At 40.1% G+C, this 22,125-nt stretch overlaps 1 protein-coding gene across 2 annotated transcripts in view; it reads left to right on the plus strand.

Moving 5' to 3' along the window:
* Positions 1 to 22,125, plus strand: part of Negr1 (neuronal growth regulator 1) — a 736,493-nt gene that overhangs the window by 127,734 nt on the left and 586,634 nt on the right.

A 22,125-nucleotide genomic window follows, 5' to 3' on the forward strand; every position in this document is an offset into this window, starting at 1 on the left:
GGGGCCTGCTTCCCTGAAGAAGAGTTCCTGTTTCCTGTGGCTTTGGCCAGCCTGACTGTGGCTGCTTCTATTCATTTCTCTGGAGGTTGTATTTTGGGATCTGAGAATATTTTTACTATTTCATTTTACTTCTTTGACTCGCTTTAGTTTGTAATTTTATAGTTTTCTCAATTGCTGAAATATCTCCTTGTATTTTTCTTAAAAGTCGATTTTCATCTTCCACTCGTGTGTGTTGGTGAACATAGTAGGTGCTTTTATTAGAACTGGGTTTACATCCATGCTCACTAACACTTCGATTATATTTTACAATCATTTTTAAAAATTTTCATTTCATTTTTCATTTTGGAAAGTTTGCTGTCTTCAAGCCTTGGTCTTTTCTACTGAAAGTTCCCACTTAATACCAAGGCTACCTCATGGGTTTTTACACAGAACATTTTATCTATTCCTCTCAAATCTTTCTAACTTACTGAAAATATGGAATATCCGGGGAATAACTTTTAAGCACCTGCCTGCTAATCTCAAACTTTCACTTCTCATTCTTCTTTGATCAGACCGTTTTCTCCAGTGTGGTTATTGCTTTGTTTTCTTGTGTGGAAGGCTTTCTTTCACTGTGTACCAAGGAGCATGAGATCTGTGCTATGCTGGGTCTTGTGTTATCACTTCTGAAAGTGCTTCTGGGTATGCTTGGTTGATGTGACTACTCAAATTACAGCTGAAGTATTTTGCCCAGTGAAGTGCTATATAGCCATGTGTACACACACACACACACACACACACACACACACACACACACACAGTCTACAAAATATGTATACACACATTCGTTAAGTATACTAAATTAAATAACAGTTATCTTTCCCATGAACTGCTTCTGTATCGAGTGTCAACATTCTCATACAAGCTATCTGATGATAATTTTGTATGTATAGCCACCCTAAAATAATCATGATATCAGCTTTGATGTGAAAATCACAATTTCACTAAGAAATCCTAAGTATATATTTCAGTGAACATAAACTGTTGACAAAGTCACATGCTTCTCAAGGCAAGTCATATATTTTTATTCTCATAATTATTGATCACAAATATGGTCAAGAAGGCATTTGAATGAATTCCTTAAAACGAATTTTCTGTTTTATAAATATTGGCTTTTGTAGAATTAAAACTTAAATAGTTATTTTGAAGTATTTAGGAATATATAATCATTACTAAATAGGGAAAACCTATAAACAATTATTTATATTGTTACAGTAATTTTCATTAAGATTTGATTACAAGTAGTCACAGTACATCAGAAAGTTTGAATAAATGAAATTCAGTAATTGATCTGTGTCTATCAAAAGATTGTGTTGTTGAACAGTAAGTACAGGCATTCGTGGACAGTGTACTTCAAATAAAACAGTTTGGTATAAATTCCTCCTACATTTCTTTGATTGATTGACGAGGTAGTTTGTAGAGATGATTAGCTAGTAACCCCAGTCTTAAAATACTAGTCTGAAATGGCCTCATTCATGGCAAAAATCATTGTTGAATTTTCACAAAGTACGAGATCTGTGTTACCAAACTGAGAATCAGAAGTGTTGAGAGGAAGTGACCCAGGCAACTTCAAATGGCTCTTGTCTTCTTGCTAAAGGATGTATAAATAAATCTTGCCCTCTCATGACATTCCTCTGTCTCCTTCGTTCTGTTTTAAAGTATATTTGAAATGTATTCATGTTTGCCATTTACAACTGAAGTAGAAAATTCCCTGCAGTGTATAGCATATATTTTATTTTTAATTTTTTTGTTTTTATTTACATTCCCATCATTGCCTCCCTCTTGGCCCCCCTCCCACAGTTCCTCGTCCCATTCCTCCTCTGCCTTGCCTCCAAGAGGGTGCTTCCTCCACTAGCCCTCCCCCTTCCCTGGGGCCTCAAGTCTCTAGAGGATTAAGCACATCTTCTCCCACTATGGTCAGAAAAGGCAGACCTCTGCTGTATTTGTGCAAGGGGTTCAGACTGTCCCATGCTCAGTCTCTGGGGTTCTCTGGAGGCTGGGTAAGTTGAGATTGCTGGTCTTCCTACAGGGATGCTCTTCCCTTCAGCTTCTTCAATCCTTCTCCTAATTCAACCATAGGGACCCTGACTTCAGTTCAATGTTTGGGTGTAAGTATTAGTATCTCTTTCAGTCAGCTGCTGGTTGGGCCTCTGGGCCTCTCAGAGGACAGCCATACCAGGCTCCCTCCCTTCTGTGAGCACATCAAAGCAACAGTAATAGTGTCAGGCCTTAGTGCCCGCTCCCAAACCCCCATAAAATAAATCTCAAGTTGGACTGATCACTGGACTGCCTTTCTCTCAATCTCTTCTCCATTTTTGTCCCTGCAGTTTTTTTTTTTTTTTTTTTTTTTTTTTTTAGATAGGAACAGTTCTGGGTCAGTCATTTTTTACTGTGGGTTAGTAATCTACTCCCTCCACTTAGGACCCTGACTTTCTATAGGAGGTGGGTTCTTTGAGTTACCTCTCACCAATGTTGGGCATTTTGGTTAACGTCACTCCTATTGAGTCCTTAGCGTCTCTCACATCCCAAGGTCTCTAGTACTTTTTTTAGAGGGTTTCCCCTCCCATCCCCCAATGCTGCTTATTTTCTTTCATTCTCTTGACCCTCTGGGCTTCTCTTCTGTCCTCCCCCCACCACCCTACCTGATCCTGTTCCACTTTCCCTTCCCCCTCTCATCTCTCACCCAGGTCCCTCCCTGCCTCTGCCTGTAGAGATCTTTTTCTTCCCCTTTCTAGTGGAATTGAAAAATCCTCATTCGAGCCTTTTTACTTCTTATACTTCATATGGTTGGTGGGTTATATCCTTGGTATTTTATACTTTTTGACCAAAATCCACTTATCAGTGAGTACACGCCATGCATGACCTTTGGGGTCTGGCTTACTTCACTCAGTATGATATTTTCTAGTTCCATCCATTTACCTGCAAAATTCTCCTTAACAGCCGAATAGTATTCCACTGTGTAAATGAACCAGATTTTCTGTATCCATTCTTTGGTTGAGGGACATCTGCATCATTTCCAGCTTCTGGGCATTACAAAGAAGGCTGCTATGAACGCAGTGAAGCATGTGTCCTTCTGGTGTGGTGGGGCTTCTTTTGGGTATATGCCCAAGAGTGGTATAGCAGGGTCTTCAGGTAAAACTATTTCTAATTTGCTGAGGAACCACCAGATTGTAAAGTGGAAAACTCTTACATATGAATTAAAAGCATAAATGTGTTGCCTTCATAAGTACTTGGTTTTCTTGTGTCCCTCGAGTACACAAATTCTTAAAAAACCTTATTTAGAAATGAGATTTTCATCAGAATATTGCATTTTCTGACTGCCGAGTTTGGACACATCTAAACCGACTCAGCGTGGCATGTATGTATTCTCTATCTTGAGTGTCACATGGTACTTTCTATGTGTGTGCACACGTGCCTCTCCCCACTGCACTGTGAGAAAGCCAAGGGAAGGGTGTGATCCTTGATTTCACGTACAGAAACCCATCAGGATATAACAAACACAGCACAAATCTTCGCTCCTTGTGTGTTATCGCGTGTGCTGAAGTGGGATGCGTGAGTGAGTTTCCCAACGTAAAACTGTACCATTTCAATCTGAGCATGATAAACAGTGGGGGCAAAGTTCCGCCTATTCAATTATCCCTGGAAAGCTACGTCGGTGGTCCCCAGTGTATGTCTGTGTGAGGACATCAGCGTGACTAGTTACATAGGTGTGTCCTTCCTTTAGCACCTTGTGCTCATGTGGTTCATGCTCACACTACTTCGCTATGTCTTTACCTTCCCTTGTTTCTTCTGTCACTCACACACTCATGGTCCACTTCTCTCCTCCCTTTAATCTTTGTATATTAAAACAAATTTAGTTTAAGCATGTAGGGTTTGTGCTTTTGTAATTTATATTACACAAATACACACACATACACACACAAACACATACACAAATACACACACATACACACACAAATACACACACATATACACACACAAATACACACACATACACACAAACATGCACACACACATGCACACACAAAGTCACACACACACTCAAATTGTGTAGTATGGATCACACATTACAGTGAAGTGTAACTATTTGAAGTGTACAGATTCTAAATGATACAGCAGTCACTGGAAGCTACCCAGTGTGAAGGGAATGGAATGAATTTATAATGGGCTTTAATTTCATCTTCTAAAATATGGATTTTGTTAAATGGGCATCTTATGAATTGTTAAATCACACTCACATAGATGAAACATTAATATAGTCTTTGCACCAGTGGTGAATTTCATCTTTTAACTGTTGAATTTATTTACAGGATGTATGTTTCCTGTATTTTCAGATTTACCTTTAAATACCAGAGTTTTCTAAAGGATTCTCTTTCATCACTGAGCCATTCTTGTTAGATGTGCATTTGTAGCTTAGATTTCACCTTTCTGAAAAGCAGTAAGATTATTTTGTACAGGTAGAACACGCAATTAACCATCTCTTTCCAATGTGCTTGAACTCCATGATATTTATAAATTCGCTTCCTGCGGACCACCCTAAGTGTACCTTATTGGGGCTGTCTGTATTCACTCTTGTGCTGGTGTTTAGGAATGCAAGGAATAAAATTAAAGGGTCATGTAGCTAAATTACATACAAGTCAGATGATCTCCTCGCCAGACTGCTTCGTTTTAGTTCGCTTTTTAAACTTAGAATCATTTTATTTCGTGCGTGTGTGTGTGTGTGTGTGTGTGTGTGTGTGTGTGTGTGTGTGTATGTGTGTGTGTGTGTAGACTCCCACAGGAGCTGTCCTGCTGCTTCACACCTAGACCACAGCCATGGTTGAATCCCACAGGAGCTGTCTTGCTGTTTCACACCTTGACCACAGCTCACCTCTTTTTAGCTTTTGACTGGAACCAGCATAAGTTCCATGGAGCTCAGAGGCCATTGGAGCTTCTGCCCACTACACTCATCCTATTAGCAGCATAGCATCCACACCTGCTATTACACTAGCCCTAAGCTACTTAGAGCAACCTAAACCTCTCTATGTGTTGACAGCTGCCTCCAGTGTGGCCGAAGGTCGCAGTAACCAGCTGAGAACCATGGAAGCTTCCTATGACTCAAGACAGTGTAAACAATGCTCAGTGATGAATTTCCTTCAGGGATAATAGTCCAGGCTGTCTCGCCACCTCTAGAAGGAATAAAGATAGGGGAGGGAAAGGGGAAGGCAAAGGAAGAGAAAGGAGAGGAAGGAAGTGGAAAGGAAGGGGGAAGGAATGGGGAGGAAAGGGAATGGGAAGAAGGAAATGAAAAAGGAAGAGGAAAGAAGGGAAAGGTAAACAAGAGAAGAGAAACGAAGTAGGAACAGAAAAGGAAGGAAGGGAAAGGAAAGAAAGAAAAGGGAAAGGAAAGGAGAGAAAAGGGAAGAGAAGGAAGAGGAGGGGAGAAGGGGAAGGAAGAGGAAGGAAAGGGAAAGAAAAGGGAGAGGAAGGGGGAGGAGAAGGGAAGGAAGTGGAAGGGGGGAGGGAAACTCTTACCCGAAGGGAACCCCTAGCGCTGTTCCTTGCCTGCCAAGCACCCATTTCACCCTGGTCCCAGAAAGAGAGCAGACGCCCTTCTGTATGAGCAGCTACTGTATTTAGACACCACTGTGCAATCTCAAGGTTTCCTTGCTGTGCTTTCTCTTTTCTCTTAAATAACACTTGGCTGCAGTTTCTAGAGCAGGTGGCACTTGGGGATCAAAAATACCTCTAGGCAAGTGAGCATCCTGCTCACAGCCTGGCCTGTACTAAGAACACGAAGCTAGCAGGTGTCCATGCCCCGCACATTCTGTCTAAAGCTCCCTCCCCTAGGAGGATCTTCCTGCTCTTAGGGAATGTGCTTCTGCCTTCCGGGACTGGGGAAAGAGAGAAATGTCCTTAGATTATCACCCTGCTAGGGTCATCCCGTGTCAAGCAGACAGTCTGTCTCCAGTGTTAAGGCTGTCTGGAGAGGAGCCCTGCCCACATGTTCCTGGCTTTGCTGTCTTCTCTTCCTTTGTAGACCTCCCTTGGATGCATCCTTTGTGCACTGAAAGCTGAGGAATTTCAGGGCAGAATTAACCACCTGTCTTGCTAAATTCTGCTTTCCCTTCTTTCAGTCCCCATCTCCAAAGAGGTAATTTGCGGGTGTGTTCAAAGACTGCTGATATGAATAGCAGAGACACAAATTCAGCCCGTAAACCTTGTGTCTGGGATTGTTATATATAAGAAGCCATGCATAAGCAGGTTTTGCTTTAATAAAAGAAAGATGTAATCAGGCAATTCTTATAAAAAGGACACGGGATGTTTTAGGAGCATGCGTTATATATACATAATGTCTAAAAGAGTGGAGCCTCCATTCTTCCCCACATTTTATGTATATTTGTCTGACTTGTCAGCTGCTATAAAGCTGCAAAGATTGAGGAAGGCAAAAAGAACTTAAACTAAAATGGCTTTTCCTTTCCTTCCTTCTGTTTGAAGCAAAGTTCATGGAAGACAGCAAAAGCTTCCAGGCTTCCAGTAATCAGACACATCCCCAGAGCTAAGCTATTGCTGAACTGTTTTAAGGTTTCTCAATACACTTCAATTAATATCCTTATTGAAATCAGTGAAAAAAATTGGCTAATGTGAATATCAGGGTAGAGTTAGTGTCAGCAATTTTGTGCCAAATAAAATAAAAATAAATAATACAACGCCACTTTTCAAGACTATTTCATTTGAAGATTTAAGTGTTAATCTCTATTTATGTAATTTAAATGTGTTTTTAATTAAGCCATTATCTAAAAGTCGGCATAAATATTCTGCATAAAGCAAACTAATTAAAATAACTTTGTAAGGAGTGCACCATGAAAATCATGTTGGGAAACTTTATTTTCATTCAGTAGGGATTAAATTAGCTGTAATTAGCTGAGAACCACTTCTGCCCATTTTATTCAACAAATATTTATTGATTATATTGTATATGCACTGCAATTGTGCTAATGAGTACAAAGTTAAATCATTATGGCTTTCAGGGAATCCAGATGGTTAAATCTGGGGATTGTAAATCTCATGGTTTCCTTCACAGTTGAGAGGGGTCTTCATTTGCAAAGCAGACCTCAAATGCCAGCTCCAGTGTGTGCAGCTTTGTACATCGCAAGTACTTTGCAAAGAGATTAGATGGCTACATGTATTATAGCTTATGGTTTATAGCTTTGCTTTGTATCTTTTAATGTGTATGCTTAGGAAAACACAAAACTATAGAATCTCATTATTTAAAAAGTAAAAGTAATGGGTTACAGAAAGGGTTAAGTGCACTGGCTGCTCTTGCAAAGGATCCAGGTTCAGTTCTACATGCACTCATTCAAAGCTCTCAGACACATTTTAAAAAATGCATTTTTATCAAATAAGGGAGAGCCTTTACAGCCAGGTCTCTACACAGAGTGGGACTTTGGGTCTATATTTCAAGAATGAAAATCTCAGTTCCCCTAGTGCTGATTTCTCATACTAAAAGACTAGTATCAACTTTCTAGATTTTCGTGTGTGTGTGTGTGTGTGTGTGAGTGTGTGTGTGTGTGTGTGTCTATGTGTGTGTGTGTATTCCTGTTTTTAAGGACTATTTTTCACTTGTATTTAAAGTCAGGAAGCACATAAAAGCATTTCTAATACCCTGATTGACCAGAACATCTCAGGCCCTGAGCAAAACCATTTCCTCACAGACAAGAGTAAATAAAGCCTCACTTAGAAGATGAGATGGAAGTTATGTTAACACAAAATGTTTCAGGCTTGGAAACCAGCTACTTCACGATAGTATGGGTCCCACATGGACATTAAAATCAGGAGTAACAGATATTCCCTCAAAAAATTCAACTCTTAAAAGCTCAGATTCTTCATGAATACACAGAAACCATTTTAATTTTGATGGGTTGCAGGAGAAACTGAACTGGAAGCTTGGTTCCTGTGTGAATAGATTGCTCCAAGGGAAGGTGTGCTAGTTCCTTCCCCTGAGTGAGGAGGTGGGTCTAAATAAAGGCCATCACCAACCTTTCCTTGCTTCTCTTTGGAAAGTCAAACACAGAGGGTCTTACAAATGCTAGCCAAAATAATGTATTTTTATTTATGTAATCATTCTGAGTACCATCAGCATCTTAGGGAAGGTGGCCCAAAGAAGTAAAAATAATACTGTGTGTGCATGCACTTGCCTGTGTGTGTGTGTGTGTGTGTGTGTGTGTGTGTGTGTGTGTGTGCGCGCGCGCGCGCGCACGCGCGCGTCTGTATGTACGTGTGCATGCATATGTGTGCATGCATGCATGTGTGTACACATGTGTCGTTCACATGCTTTGTTACACATGCTTTGTTACACAAACACATGCTTCCACAGACAATTATGAACACTTTGACGTATCGTCAGATACAGTCATTTTGTGTTTGTTGCAAGCAGCTTAGGCAACAAGATACAGTGTTAGTGCATAGAAATAGCACTGGGTTTAGTGGGTCTTCTGAAGAACTTCTGAGTAGCAGCAGGGGGTTGATGAAGCAGTGTACATGTAAGAGTTGAACACCATCTTAAGAACTGAACCATGTGGTAACTAACTGAGAAACTTACAGCCACATGGTATTGACAAAATGTACCTCCCTGTAAGAGGAAAAATTCCACACAAAATCTGGGATCATGGAGAGAAATCAGTCTGAACCAGATCAGAAAGAGTCGTTTGAAATATGCTTCTGATGGTTTGTATATGCCTGGTCTAGAGAGTGGCACTATTGGGAGCCTTGTTGGAGTAGGTGTGTCATTGTGGGTACGGGCTTTACTATCCTAGTCTTAGCTGCCTGGAAGCCAGTCTTCTGCTAGCTGCCTTCAGAATGAGAGGCGGAATTCTTAGCTCTTCCAAACCCACATCTGCCTGGATGCTGCCATATTCCTGCCTTGAGGGTATCAAACTGAACCTCTGAACCTGGAAGCCAGCCCCAATTACATGTCATCATTATGAGTTGCCTTGGTCATGGTTTCTGATCAGAGCAGTGAAGCCCTAATGAAGACGATGCTATAGAGAAGATTCATGTTCTCAGCCTTTCCCACCATTCTCCATGCTTTCCCACAACTTACCTACTGTCCCTCACTTCCTATGTCCCCTTGGACATCGCTTCTGACACTCTTCTTCATATAATACATACAAATACATACACATTCACATACATGAGCATGTACACATGCACATGCATACATACAATGCTATAAACAGCCCTCGAAATGCAAACATAAATATACAACAGACATACATATATACATGCACACACTTATTTACTTATACATACATAAGCACAAAAACGCAAAAATATTCATTCACTTATGCACAAAACATACATGCAAATGCATGTACAACTACCTATGTACACATGTACACATTTAATATATACATACACACATACATGCATACACAAAACATACATACACATTTGCAAACATAGCCATGTTGATGCATTCACATTCACATCCATACACCCCCCACACACAAATGCCTTATAAACAACTATTTCTTAATTTTCTTATATTTACATGCATTTTTAAATGCATATTTTTCTTATGGAAATTTGCTTCTGTTTTCCCGGCCCCTCTTGCTACAATTAGTACTTCCAAGACCATGTCATTTTAGTTGACCTACAAGTTTACTTCTCCATCTATTTCATTCTCAGATTTGGCATTTCCATTCAACCATAACAATAACCGCCCTGCATACCATAGCTTCTGAGTTGATTACACATGGACACTAAGCCTTGGTTTTCTGGGAATGGTCAACTCTTATGTGTCTATGGTTATCTTCTCTAAACCAGGGATGAATGGTAGTAAACAAGGACTGATACTTTGGATTGATTCTTGACCTTGTTGCTACCCTGATTCCTTAATTCGAGTTCACAATGCTGATACCCAAGACACTGACCCTTCAAATTTGAAATTTGAATGAGAGTGCAGATATGTTGGAGAAAGGGCTGTGGAGGATCCACCACAGAAAGGAATTTGTGCATTAGGGCTCATGAGAACAATGATAGACCTATCTAGGAGGAAGCCTGTAGTACCATGCATCCTGCCACAGTCAACAACTGTACTGACTGGGAAATGAGAAGAGGATCGATTGTGGTGTTGAGTGGAATTCTCATTGCAGTTACAATGCAGAAAGTCGACGTGCAGAGGGGTTAGTCACACCAGTCAGAACATGTGCCGACAGCTGATATCTAAAACTTTTCCATTGTTTTCAAAGTACACCCTCTTGTTAGAGGACCTTTCCAATGGAGGATTGAGGAATCAGGCATGTGGGAGATTTCCATCCTTTTAACAAAGAAAAGGAGAACTATTTTCTTTTTCATTTTTCTTTTTTTTATTGTTTGTTAAATCCTAAATGTTGCCTCCTTTCAGGCCCCTCCCAGAGGCCTTCTCCCCATCCCTATCCCCAGGTGCCCCCCCTTGGGAATCCCCTCTCTGACACATCAAGTCTCTGCAGAATTAAGTGCACCCTCTCCCACTGAGGCCAGACAAGTCCGCCCTGTTGGAGAACAGATTCCACAGTCAGGCTACAGCTTGAGGGACAGTAGCTTCTTCAGATGTTTGGGTACGTACATGGAAACTGAGCTGCTACATATGTGACACGGGTGGGGGGCTCAGTCCAGCCCCTGTATGCTCTTTGGTTGGTGTCTCGGTCTCTGAGAACTCCTAGGGGTTCCAGGTAAGTTAACCCTGTTCATTTTCCTGTGGAATTCCTATCTCCTTCAGGGCTTTCAATCCTCCCCCCAACTCTTCCATAAGACTCACTGAGCCCCATCCGATGTTTTGGCTGTATGTGTCTGCATCTATTTTAATGGGCTTCTGGGTGGAGTCTCTCAGAGGACGCTTATGCTAAGCTCTTGTCTGCAAACATAACAGAGTACCATTAACAGTATTACGGATTGGTTCTTGCCCATGGGATGGACCTCAAGTTGGGCCAGTTATTGGTTTGGCCGTTCCTTGGTCTCTGCTCCGTCTTTGTCCCTGCACTTTTTTTAAACAGGAAAATATTTGGATGGAAAGTTTTGTGGGTGGGTTGTTGTCCTTTTCCCACCACTGGGCTACTGCCTGGCTATAGGAGGTAGCCTCTTCAGGTTCCATGTTCCTACTGCTAGGCAACTTACCTAGGGTCACCCACATTGACTCCTGGGAGCCTCTCCCATCTCTAGTCTCTGGACTGCCTAGAGATTTCCTCCCAACTCCTGGCAGCTGCAGATTTCCATTCATTCCCCTGGCCTTCTGGCCTTCTCTCCTGTCTCTTCCCACACCTGATCATGACCACCCCCATTCCTCTCCACATCTCCTCTCCCACCTAGTTGCCTCTCTCCCTCTGCCTCCTGTGACTATTTCCCCTCATAAATGGGATTCAAGTATCCTTGCCTAGGCCTTCCTTCTGGTTTAGCTTGTTTGGGTCTGTGGGTTATATCCTGGATGTCCTATATTTAAGCTAATATCCACTTATCAGTGAATATATACCATGCCTGTCCTTTTGGATGTGGGTTATCTCACATAGGATCACATTTTCTAGTCCCATCCATTTGCCTGCAAAATCCATGATACCCTTGTTTTTAAAAAGCTGAATAGTATTGTATTATGTAAATGAACCACATTTTCTGTATCCATTCTTCAGTTGAGGAACATCTGGGTTGTTTTCCAGTTTCTGGCTATTACTAATGAAACTGCTATGAAGGTAGTGACGGATGTGTCCTTGTGGTATAGTGGAGCATCTTTTGGGTATATTCCCAGGATATCTGGGTCTTAAGGTAGAACGACTTCCAATTTTCTGAGAAACCACCAGATTGATTTCTAGAGCATTTGTACAAGTTTGAAATCCCACCTCAAATAGAGGCATGTCCCCTTCTCTCCACACCCTTGCCGGCATGTGGTATCATTTGAGTTTTTGATCTTAGTCATTTTGATTGATGTAAGGCAGAAGCTCAGGGTCATTTTGGTTTGTATGTCCCTGATGACCAAGGTTGGTGAACATTGATTTAAGTCTTTCTCAGGTAGTCATGATTCCGATGAGTCTTGGATTCCTTGCTCCTAGGAAGCCAGAGAACCATTCTCCTTAGTTATCACAGACTCCCTTGCTCTGCACATCCTCCTTTATTCTCCCTAAAATCTTGAAAAAATAGTTTGTAGCCTGGAAAAAGAAGCCTCCAAATGTTGGGGACCAAGTCTTACCTTTCTTCAAGTCATTGACTAAGGCCTTCAGAAAATGAAGAAAGCAGCAGTGAGTCCTAATGAGTCAGTTAATTATGAGAACACAGGTGAGTCTCCAGGAAAGGAAAACAGTATCACAAAATAAACCACTGACAAGTCCGTTATGAAAAATGCTTATAAATTAGGGGAAAGATTGTGAAGACAATGATCGTAATGAAGATGTACGGAGAATGGAGTCCAGTAATCACTTTGAATTTTCAGGTACTTACGTTCTATAATATAATGAAAAGTAAGACAAAGGGGTGAAGAGAGACATAGGGAGCAGGTGTGAAGAATTAGACTGTTTCTCCCTAACACTTGTATTGGGGGAGAAAGTGGAGAAATGGCCTAAGATTCCCAGTGCTATGAACTATCCTGGGATGAGGAATAAAATGGCACAAATTCCTTTCACACAGCCACTTAGGCACTCAGATCTTGAGGCTCACAATTGGGTGTATCTTGCCTCTCCTCAGTGTTACTGTGAGTGTGGAAGAGCCCAGTTCAAGCACTGGCTAGTAAAAGTCAGGATTCATCTTGTTTCTGTACCCTCTGGGTCATGTACACAGAATTCCTAGTGCTATACTCCCCTCTCGCAGACCCCATGCCTCTCTGTTGAATCTCCATGAACTCTCACCTGGTGTTACAGGGAAGATGGCATCACTTTGCATCCTACCATTAGCAGAGAACATTACAATGCTTGTGCAGTCAGTCAGTTATTTCAGGGAAATAACTCAGGGAAATGTCCTTGTCGAGCTGCCTTGAGAGGCATATGTCATAGGGTTTTCAGGAGCCCATGACTCCTGTAACACTGGGTGCTTTTCAATTCCTGGAAACCAAAGCACTCCCCCAGGCAGTGAAGCATTCAGGCCACCTGTGTCCCTCTGATTTCTATAGAAACCAGAAAAGTACATAGAAGTTTGACAGAATTATTAGTCTTAGACATTAATCTTGCATTCGCTGTCTAGCTTGAAACTGCCATAATATCATGGCAAGCACTATTTGATTCTGTTTTGATAAGTGCATAAAAAGTCTGACTGCTTGGGATAAATGTATCTCAGCCTTGGTGTTGTTGAGACCCCTCTAACCTAGCCTGGTTGTCATTCCCTCTGAGAAATGGAGAAAACCCTGGTTCAGTAAATGCTGGTACTTACAACTTGTATCTAAGTCTTTATCCACAACTTAAAAGCAATAAATTAATTTCTAAGCCTTTGTAACCCAGGGTTTTCTCCATTTAAAAATATCAATAGGTTTCTTCTTCAGAACCCAATACCATCTTCCTTATATATTTCCATTGTGTTTTTCCATTCTAGGACGTGGGAAGGCATTTGTAATATACGTTGAAGAGGAGTAAGCCAACTATTGTGAAAAACAACTGCTTGTTATTTAAGTCTAGTTAGCTTGCTACTTAGTCTCCTAGCCTTGTTATTTCATAGTTAGTATTAAGAATTGTCATCTAAGCTATATTGTAACTTAAGTAAATATAGATAGCAAGGATTGCTGAACATTTTTTCCCTATACAATGTAGGCATGTCTATGAATGAAGAACTTTGGGGCAGAAGACAGTGAAATTTCCATAATACATGTCCTCAGGTCAGTATTTTCCCTAATTGGATTCAAGTGCCCCATAGTTCCTCCTCATGCTACCGAACAATGTGTCCAGGAAGGCTAACTATGAAGTTCAACCCTTATCCTCACACCAGGTCCCCGTTGCCCTTGTTTGGTTACCTGCTGATATTCATTATAAGGAGGACTCTTCGACTGGATGCAAAGGTCTTGTTTCTTGAAAATTCTTTGGCATTGCTGTTGGAGTCTCTTTAAAGCTGAAGCTAGTTTACTGGTAATTATTCATCTTCACCCATGTTGACATTTCTTCTAAAACAATAAAATAACTTTAGAAAAATGATCTAATATGTTTTTCTCAAAAATTAAATTTAGCTCCTACCTATTCTAGGGTAGTCATATTTTTCTAGGGTTTGTTGTCCATCTGGCATCTCTGGTGAATTTTAGATCATGTTTTCTTTAAGTGTTTCTGGAAATTTTGCCCTCCATAAACTTAAAACCACCTTCTCTTTGCAGTTATGAAAAGCAACTTTCTGTAAAGCCATCTAAAGATCTTTAGCGTGGACTTGCCCGTCCATCGTTCTCCCTTCTTGGCTATGTAGTATCAATGGATAGAGTTATTCTTTTTGTGAGTATTTCCTTCACGTGAAGACTTTTGAAATAAAGTAATGCCTGTTCTTTCAGAGCCATCCAATCACCCCTCTTCAGAGTCAGGTTTCTCCTGGAATCTCTATGTTGTTCCTCTGGGTGCAAGGTCCTACCACCTTCATCCTCACACACTCTCCCATGAGTAGCACACTCTTGCCTAAATACCCTTCTCTTATAAAGTCATGGACTTGATGAGCCTTCTCCCAGCCACCCTCCTTTAGGATACGGCCCCCTGAGGGATAGAAGCATGTATCACATACCCTGCCCTTAATGACACAGAGGTTGAGTTTCAGCTTCACTTGCTGAGGTTGCAGGTGCAATCTCTGTTCTGCATCCATGCTGAAACAGGATCTGTCACCACAGAGTCAGGACAGCTGACAGCTGAGGCACATCAGCTACTGCCTGAGAACACACAACGGAGATTAGCTACCAGCTGTTAATAACGCAAACCAGGGGTCTTGCAAAGCTAGACATTTGCTAGCCAGATAAGATCACGTGACCTTACCTGTTTTCCAGGAGTGAAGAGCACATGGAATGCTTGATGGGTCACTTCTCCGTCTGCCCATCCATACTCAGTATGACTAACAACTCGTCCTTTACTGCTGTGATGTACATTCCCTAAGGTGTGTTCTGTAGCCATTTGCCATCTCTGCAGTCTACCACCATTTCCTTATATCACTACTATTTCCAGCTTTGTTATATATTTGGCATGTGCGACTGTCTTTGCCCTCAGAATTCTGTGATTAATGGAACTATTTTTATAGCTGCTAATCTTCTTAATTTTTAGGTTATATCTACTGTGTGTGAGCATGCATGTGCACCACAGACATATATCTGGTAATAGGAAAACTTAGAGGAGACAGTTCTCTCCTTTCCCCATTTTGGTACCAGAACTCAAATCCACATCAGGAGGCTTGGTCACAAAGTCCTGTACCTGCAGAGCCACATTGCCTAGCATTCTAGGCACCACTCTTAAAATACAAAATAATAACGTAATCTTTATTCTTTCTGTGATTCTTTACCCTGCCTGCAATGAGTATCCAACGCCCTTCTCTTAGCCTTTCTACAGTCCTCAACCTATTCGAGACCTTATAACTACTTTAGTGAAACCCCAAGGTAATACCAAATCTTCTTCTGACAGTTTTGCCCTCTAAAATGTCACTTCAATCATCTTACTCCACATGTAGAGGACCCAGTGACATTGTATGAAAAGGAAAAGCAAAGGTTTGGATTGATCATAGCCAGGATAAAAGTAAACATGGTTGTTACTATGGAATGGAGAGAGTGGGGGCCACTGAAGTCATGCTGCTCTGCTCTCTGCGCCCAGGGATGTGTTTCCAAGTTCCTGTAAGGCTGAACATGAAGAAGGGAACTTCTTTGTGTCAGTTCCCCAACCCTTATGTACATAAATTTGCAAAATATCCATAAAAAGCACAATTGTTTTAAAGACCTAAGAAGGCCATATTTGAAAATCCTACCTCATGGTTTATAGTGAAAATTCATACTGATAAAAGCACTTTGTGCAGATATTGAATTTGCCTTGTGGAAGAATATTTCCTTCTTAGCGAGGAAGTACGTTCTCCCAAGAGTTGGGGGGAGTGGAGACTGTGTGCATACAAACAATCAAATATCACCATGAGTGGTTTTGCAGTTTTAATTGTTTTTTTCCTTATTTTGCAATTTGCAATATTATGTCCTGGTTGTTTTGAATTTGGCTAATTGTGCTTTAAGATGAAATGAAGGAAATTCAAATGGAAACTGTAGCTTGGTGTCAGGTTAACTGTTGGGTGCCTGTGGGTGTTCCTCTCCTGTGAATGCTTGACATGTGTTGATGGCAAATATCTCCTGGACAAAGAAAGTGCTGCCTGCAATTTAAAATGTTTCCAGTGTTCTAACTCCTGTGTTGATTCTGGTATAGGATAAGGACACATTTCATGGTTAATGAAAATAAATTAATTGTATTGCAATAATTATTCATGGAGAAACTTAGTTTTAAAAATAGCATTTACCTTGTTCAGAAGCAAAAAAACTTGCACGGAGAGACTATATTTCTCTAGGGAAACTGTGTGGTTTTGAAGGGTACAGAGTTTCTCTTACCTATAACACACTTTTTACAATTAGTGTATTTGAATGAAAATCATCAAATATTTGTTAGCCATATTATATTCATATAAATATGCTGAATTAATGTGTTGATAAAAATGTCTGGAATTTGGGTTGGTCCTGAGCAAAAACAAGACCATTGCAATCCTAGTCTTGAGACTTGACTATCCTTGAATGTGAGGGGTAACTCTAAAACCTAATAGCTCATGATCGCAGTCAGCGTAGCATCAGTCTAGCTGAAGACTTTAGTGAAAAAATTCATAAATACCTCTAAATAAGGGATGTATATAGAGAGGAGCAAGGCCATCTATTAAAATGTAGAGAGAGGTTAAAGGCATTGTAAGGAGAGTTCATATTCTGATAGAAACCCAGAAAGGCAAATGCTCCGTACACTGGGGGGACTAGGAAGATGATGCATTTGTGGAGGAAGGACCATGTTTTATAACACATCTGTGTAATGCCAAACAACCAAGTGGTAGACTCGAACAAAGTAGATTAACCGAAGGATGTGAGGATGGAAACAAAACAGATCAGAGGTATGTCTGGAAAGACAATTCTTCAGTGTGAAAGAGTTTGAAATCTGGGAAGATTAGATTCATAGTGAAAAGAAATAGATAAATAAATGGGTGGATGGATAGATAGATATGGATAGATGAATGACTAGATAAGCATATAGGGGATAGATAGATAGATAGATAGACAGACAGACAGATAGATAGATATACATGGTAAGTAGCTTGATTGATGATAGATTACAGCAAAATAGAGCACTGACCATCTCACACCTACTAATTCATGATGGAGTACCTTGTCTCAAGCCTGCTTTAAAATCTATCCCATGGAATGGGTGGCAGGCCCCACCCTCATTTACATCTTGGATGTTGCTGTTTCTGGGAAAACAGCTTCTTCCTAATGAATTCAGACATATTTCTTTCTATTTGTTGAGTTTTGTTTATAAAGCAGAGTTGCATTTGTTTACAGATGCCAATTTAATTGTGTTTGTAATTAGGAAACTTAATTTAAAATAATCTTAAATGAAGATACATAAAGATAAAGGAGACAGAGTGTTGTTCTATAAAACTAAATGGAACACTTGAGAAATATAAATCCCGGGCTCCATCAAGAATCTGTCAACTTTGCTGCAGCTGTAATAACTGTGGTTTGATTGGGAGAGGGAGGGTCTCCTCATTATACAACTACAGATATGTGTCTTCAGAACCAAAGTTACAATTGTGCCATCAGACTCCTTGGTCAGCCTCAGAGGCTTAGAAACAGGTCAGCAGGCTATGTTCCTCTAAGAAGCCAAGAAAGTCCTGAAACTTGCCTTACTTTTGAAAACTAGCCATTAGCTTTGTCATATGGCTTCTTTTTAACTTCAAAACAACCCTGCCATTTGAGTCTCTGCCTCAGTGGCCAATCTGCTTCTTCAAGTCTTGTCCTTAACCTTTTTCATTTAATATAATTTGGTAATTAGGTTGGGTCCGAATGCATGATCTAAGATTAACTTCAGGTCTGGAGACTTTTTTTACACTAATCACTTCAGCCATTTAAGGTAGCCACAGCTAATTTAAGACAACTTAAACACATGGACGTATAAAGACAAATTTTAAGTAGTTTCATACAAAGCAGCTTCTTCTTCTGAAGATATCCTAGGCAGGCTTCACAGAGGAACACAGGAGAGTGGCTATACCTAGGGAGGAAGTGAAGGAAATGTAGAAAGATGGGAGGATGGAGAGAGGAAAGAAGGAATGAAGAAGGTTCAGACAGGAAAGAGAACAGAGAAAGGGAAAGGAAGAAAGATGAAAGTGGGGAGGGGAGCTAAAGATCAAATGTCAGTCCTGGGAACCATCAAGGTGTTCAGAGCCATTAATGGTTCATTTCCAAAATACCTGTATGCTGTAACTTAAAATTAGGTATATGCCATTCCTTCCTAAGATAGACATTCATATGGTAGCCTGTGTCTATTGCCTGTGAGTAGATATCCATATGATTTTCCTTAATCAAGGTAAAGGAATTAGTAGGGGACAAATCAGTAGGTGTTCTTTTGACTACATCTTAAACTATTTGATATATAATAGCCTGGGATAGTCCAGTTTGCTTGGGAAGTCATGAAGCCAACCAAAAACCCTTACTATCCTAAATAGCTCTTCTTTGAACTCTTACCAGCTGTCAGTTACCCAGCAGGGTGTCCACAGAACTAAGCTGATCTCAGTAGCCTGCAAGTGTGAGGATACATGGAACTTGAGATATTTTCACATTGGAGCTGCAAAGGCCACAGCTATAGGGAAGGAAGCCTGAGCCTGCTGCCAGCTTCTTATGAAATAGTCAGACTGCAATACTTATGCAAATCAACACTTTTTTATCTAGCATGTTAATTTTAAAGGTCACAATTACAAAGACCATGGAGCCTTCTTACCATTAGGCTTTTGAATATTTTAGAACATAATTGAGCTGGGAGGGGTCTTGAAATACCACCGATGGCATCAGATTCATCAAATTCCTAAGTAGGTTCTCTTCCCCTAAGATTGCTGTGGGCAGATTGTGGGTGTCATGGAGGGCAGCATTCATAGAAAACTAGGACTGAAGAATTTTTAGCTTCACTTAACTCCTTTCTTCTCCCTCCTCCTGTATTACACCCTCCTGCCATTCTTCCCTTTTTTCCCCTTCTTTTTTCCTTTAGACAAGGTCTGAATATGTACCTCAGGCTAGTTTTCAAGTCTCATCACTGAAGGGGGAAAAAACCTTCATAAATTGTGCTTAATGACCATTGTAGACTGAACTGTGTGCTCAAAAGTCTAAAGGCTGAATTCCTAAGCTCACTCTGGTGCTTCTCACAGAACAGTGCCTTTGAGAAGTAACTGAAATTAGGTAGCCGTGGTGGGATTGGTAGAAAAGCAGTAGATCTCTTTCTCTTGCTTCATATGGGAATAGCAACAAGACCGGGAGGGAGAAGAGTGGCCTCTGTGAGCCCAGAAGAGCGTCATGACCTTCGGCATAAAGTCTCCAACTTAACGACGATGATTGATTTCCATTGAAGCCGTTCAATCTCAGCTGTTTTGTTATGACAGTGATGATCATGTGTGAAGCTGCAGCGTGAACACAGAAGTTGACCTTACTTCCCTCCTTGGTCCCTTTGGTTATCAGAAGAGGATCTTCATAGCGATGAAACGCCACTAATGGATAAGTTTACAAATAGCCTCCTTTGTGTTTCTGATGGAGACCATGCAGGCTGACTATGTCTACAACTGGAACAACTCAATGAATTGTAATTGAGATGAACATAGATCCATGAGGTAGACTCTGTACAGGCATTGAATCACTGCATGAATACAGAGCTAACAACAGCCTGTGAGGTGTTTTGTATGAGTTGAAGGTATAATGAGTTGATTCTGTAATTGTAGTAATAGAAAAGGAGGGAGTAGTGAAGGGAGAGAAAATCAATTTTAAGTTAAACAAGGACACCAATGTGTAGTTTTCTCTGTTGTGGCCACTATAGAAAGTTTGGGTCGAACTTCTTAACTTTCCTTGTGGATGTTTGGAAATTAAGTATTGATTTGGTGTTTAGCTCTGCTCTTGGGTCCTCTCATAGCCATAGCTCCAAATCACTCTTTATATTTCTCCAAAATCGAGAATCAATGAGATGGAAATTACAAGTGTATTTTTAAAAGTTTTTATAGTCCTTTGAAGAAAATAAAAGTGCTTTATTTTTCGCACAATACTATTTAAATTTTATTATTCTATATCGGCAATTCAGAGATCACTGTTTCTGTTTTATTTATCTTTCATTACCATGCAGTTTCACACCCAAACACTGGCAACTTCACACCCAATTCTAGGGTTATGGCTACATATAGACACTCAGTCATTTGTTTACTTAAAGCAATATCAACCAAAAGAGATTAGACTCTTTTCAGGAGCACAATAAGACATGAGATAGATCTTATTTTAAAATAACACCTAAAGTAATTATATAGGTGAGAAAATAAAAGTTAAAAGGATAGGAAATGGCAAGTAGCTGGTGGGGGAATAAATCCAAAAGCCTTCCTTTTTCGTTAATTTTTACCAGAGAATTAAAAAATACGTCCCCAACTGTGTTAGTAAAGACCATTGTGAGTGGTGAGGAGTGTTCTCTACCCTCACAGAAAGGATAACACACAAGGACAAAAGGGGTTTAATCCATTTGTTCTTTCAAATCACCAAGTTAAGCAGGCAAGGTCAAAGTGTACACTAACATCTACCTTCTACCTTTTTGCATTTTTCAAGTGAAAAGAAAAATCTCAGCTTCAAACCTTTACGAATGGCAGACTGGGAACATCTTTGGCAAGTTCCCACTCATGTTTATGACATCTCACATTTCCTCAGTATACAGTGAATGTATGCCAGGCTAAGAAGCCAATTATACTTTGAAAGAAAATCATCATTAAGTATAACAAAAGAACTTCAAATTCTGCCTTGGTGAGAAATGAGAAGGGATAGGAGAAATACTAAAAAAAAAAAAAAAAATCTCATTATTTAAAATATCCATGTTTCTTACAAATTATCTGATAAAACTTTAATACTTAAGACTTAGAGTAAAATTAAAGACATCATTCTATCATCAAAAGCTTCCTAGTTCAGAAAAATCTAATTCAATATAAGGATTGTATTGAATCAACATAATAATGAATATTATATAATTAAAGGTTCCATAATAAATATAACAATATAAAGAGATTAGAGAAAATGATAAGATTTGAAATTTTAATTATTACCTTGCTGCTAATTTTAAAATGAAAACATTTGGGGAAAATTTAATGAAATACTTAGTTGTCTTCGTTTTAATTTTCAAAGTTTGATTTACATGTGTTGAAAAAGAAAACACCACCTCTTCCCCTGAAGATGATCTTTGTCCTGTCCCTCACTTGAGGATTATTTGAGCCTCCATGAGACAATCTTACAGGCTCTGTTGATTACAAAACAAAGCAGAGGGCTTGGAGATAACCTAGGGGTGAGTTTCTTAGTGTCCGTGTGCAATCAACTGAGCTCAGATCTTTAGGATCATTGTGAAGCTAGGCTGGGTAGAACTCTCAACTTCTCTGTAGTTATTGCATTTTAATGTCCATAAACTGTTGCCATCTAAAATTATTAAGAAACCCATTGATCAGTTAAAGCTAAAGTTTAGATTTCCTTCAAATATGAACCAGAAATATTCCAAACAGGAGAATCAGAAAGGACCTACAAAGGAGTCTGGTCTGAGTGAATTGAAAATAAGTCTCAAGTGATAAATATTGAAAGTTCAGTAGAGTTCTGGTGTAAAATTTTGGATCAATGGGCAAAAAAAAGCATTGCCATGTGACACAAGAAGCCAGTTCCTGTGAGCATTATGTCTAAGCCACCTGGATCCTAACTTATGTGAATGGAAGGAGTCATGGCCTCTCCATGCTACAGCTGAAGTGAACATAGAGCCAGTCAGTGCTCAGACAGGACACATCCAAGTATTGGATGTTGATATATAAGAAAACAGGTAAGTTTTCTAAAGGTACTGAGTTCCATGTCTGTGGTTGTTTGAATAGTTTTGTCCCCCT

Source organism: Rattus norvegicus, chromosome 2 (genome assembly GCF_021556685.1).
Source record: "Rattus norvegicus strain SHRSP/BbbUtx chromosome 2, alternate assembly SHRSP_T2T, whole genome shotgun sequence".
Classification (NCBI taxonomy): Eukaryota; Metazoa; Chordata; class Mammalia; order Rodentia; family Muridae; genus Rattus; species Rattus norvegicus.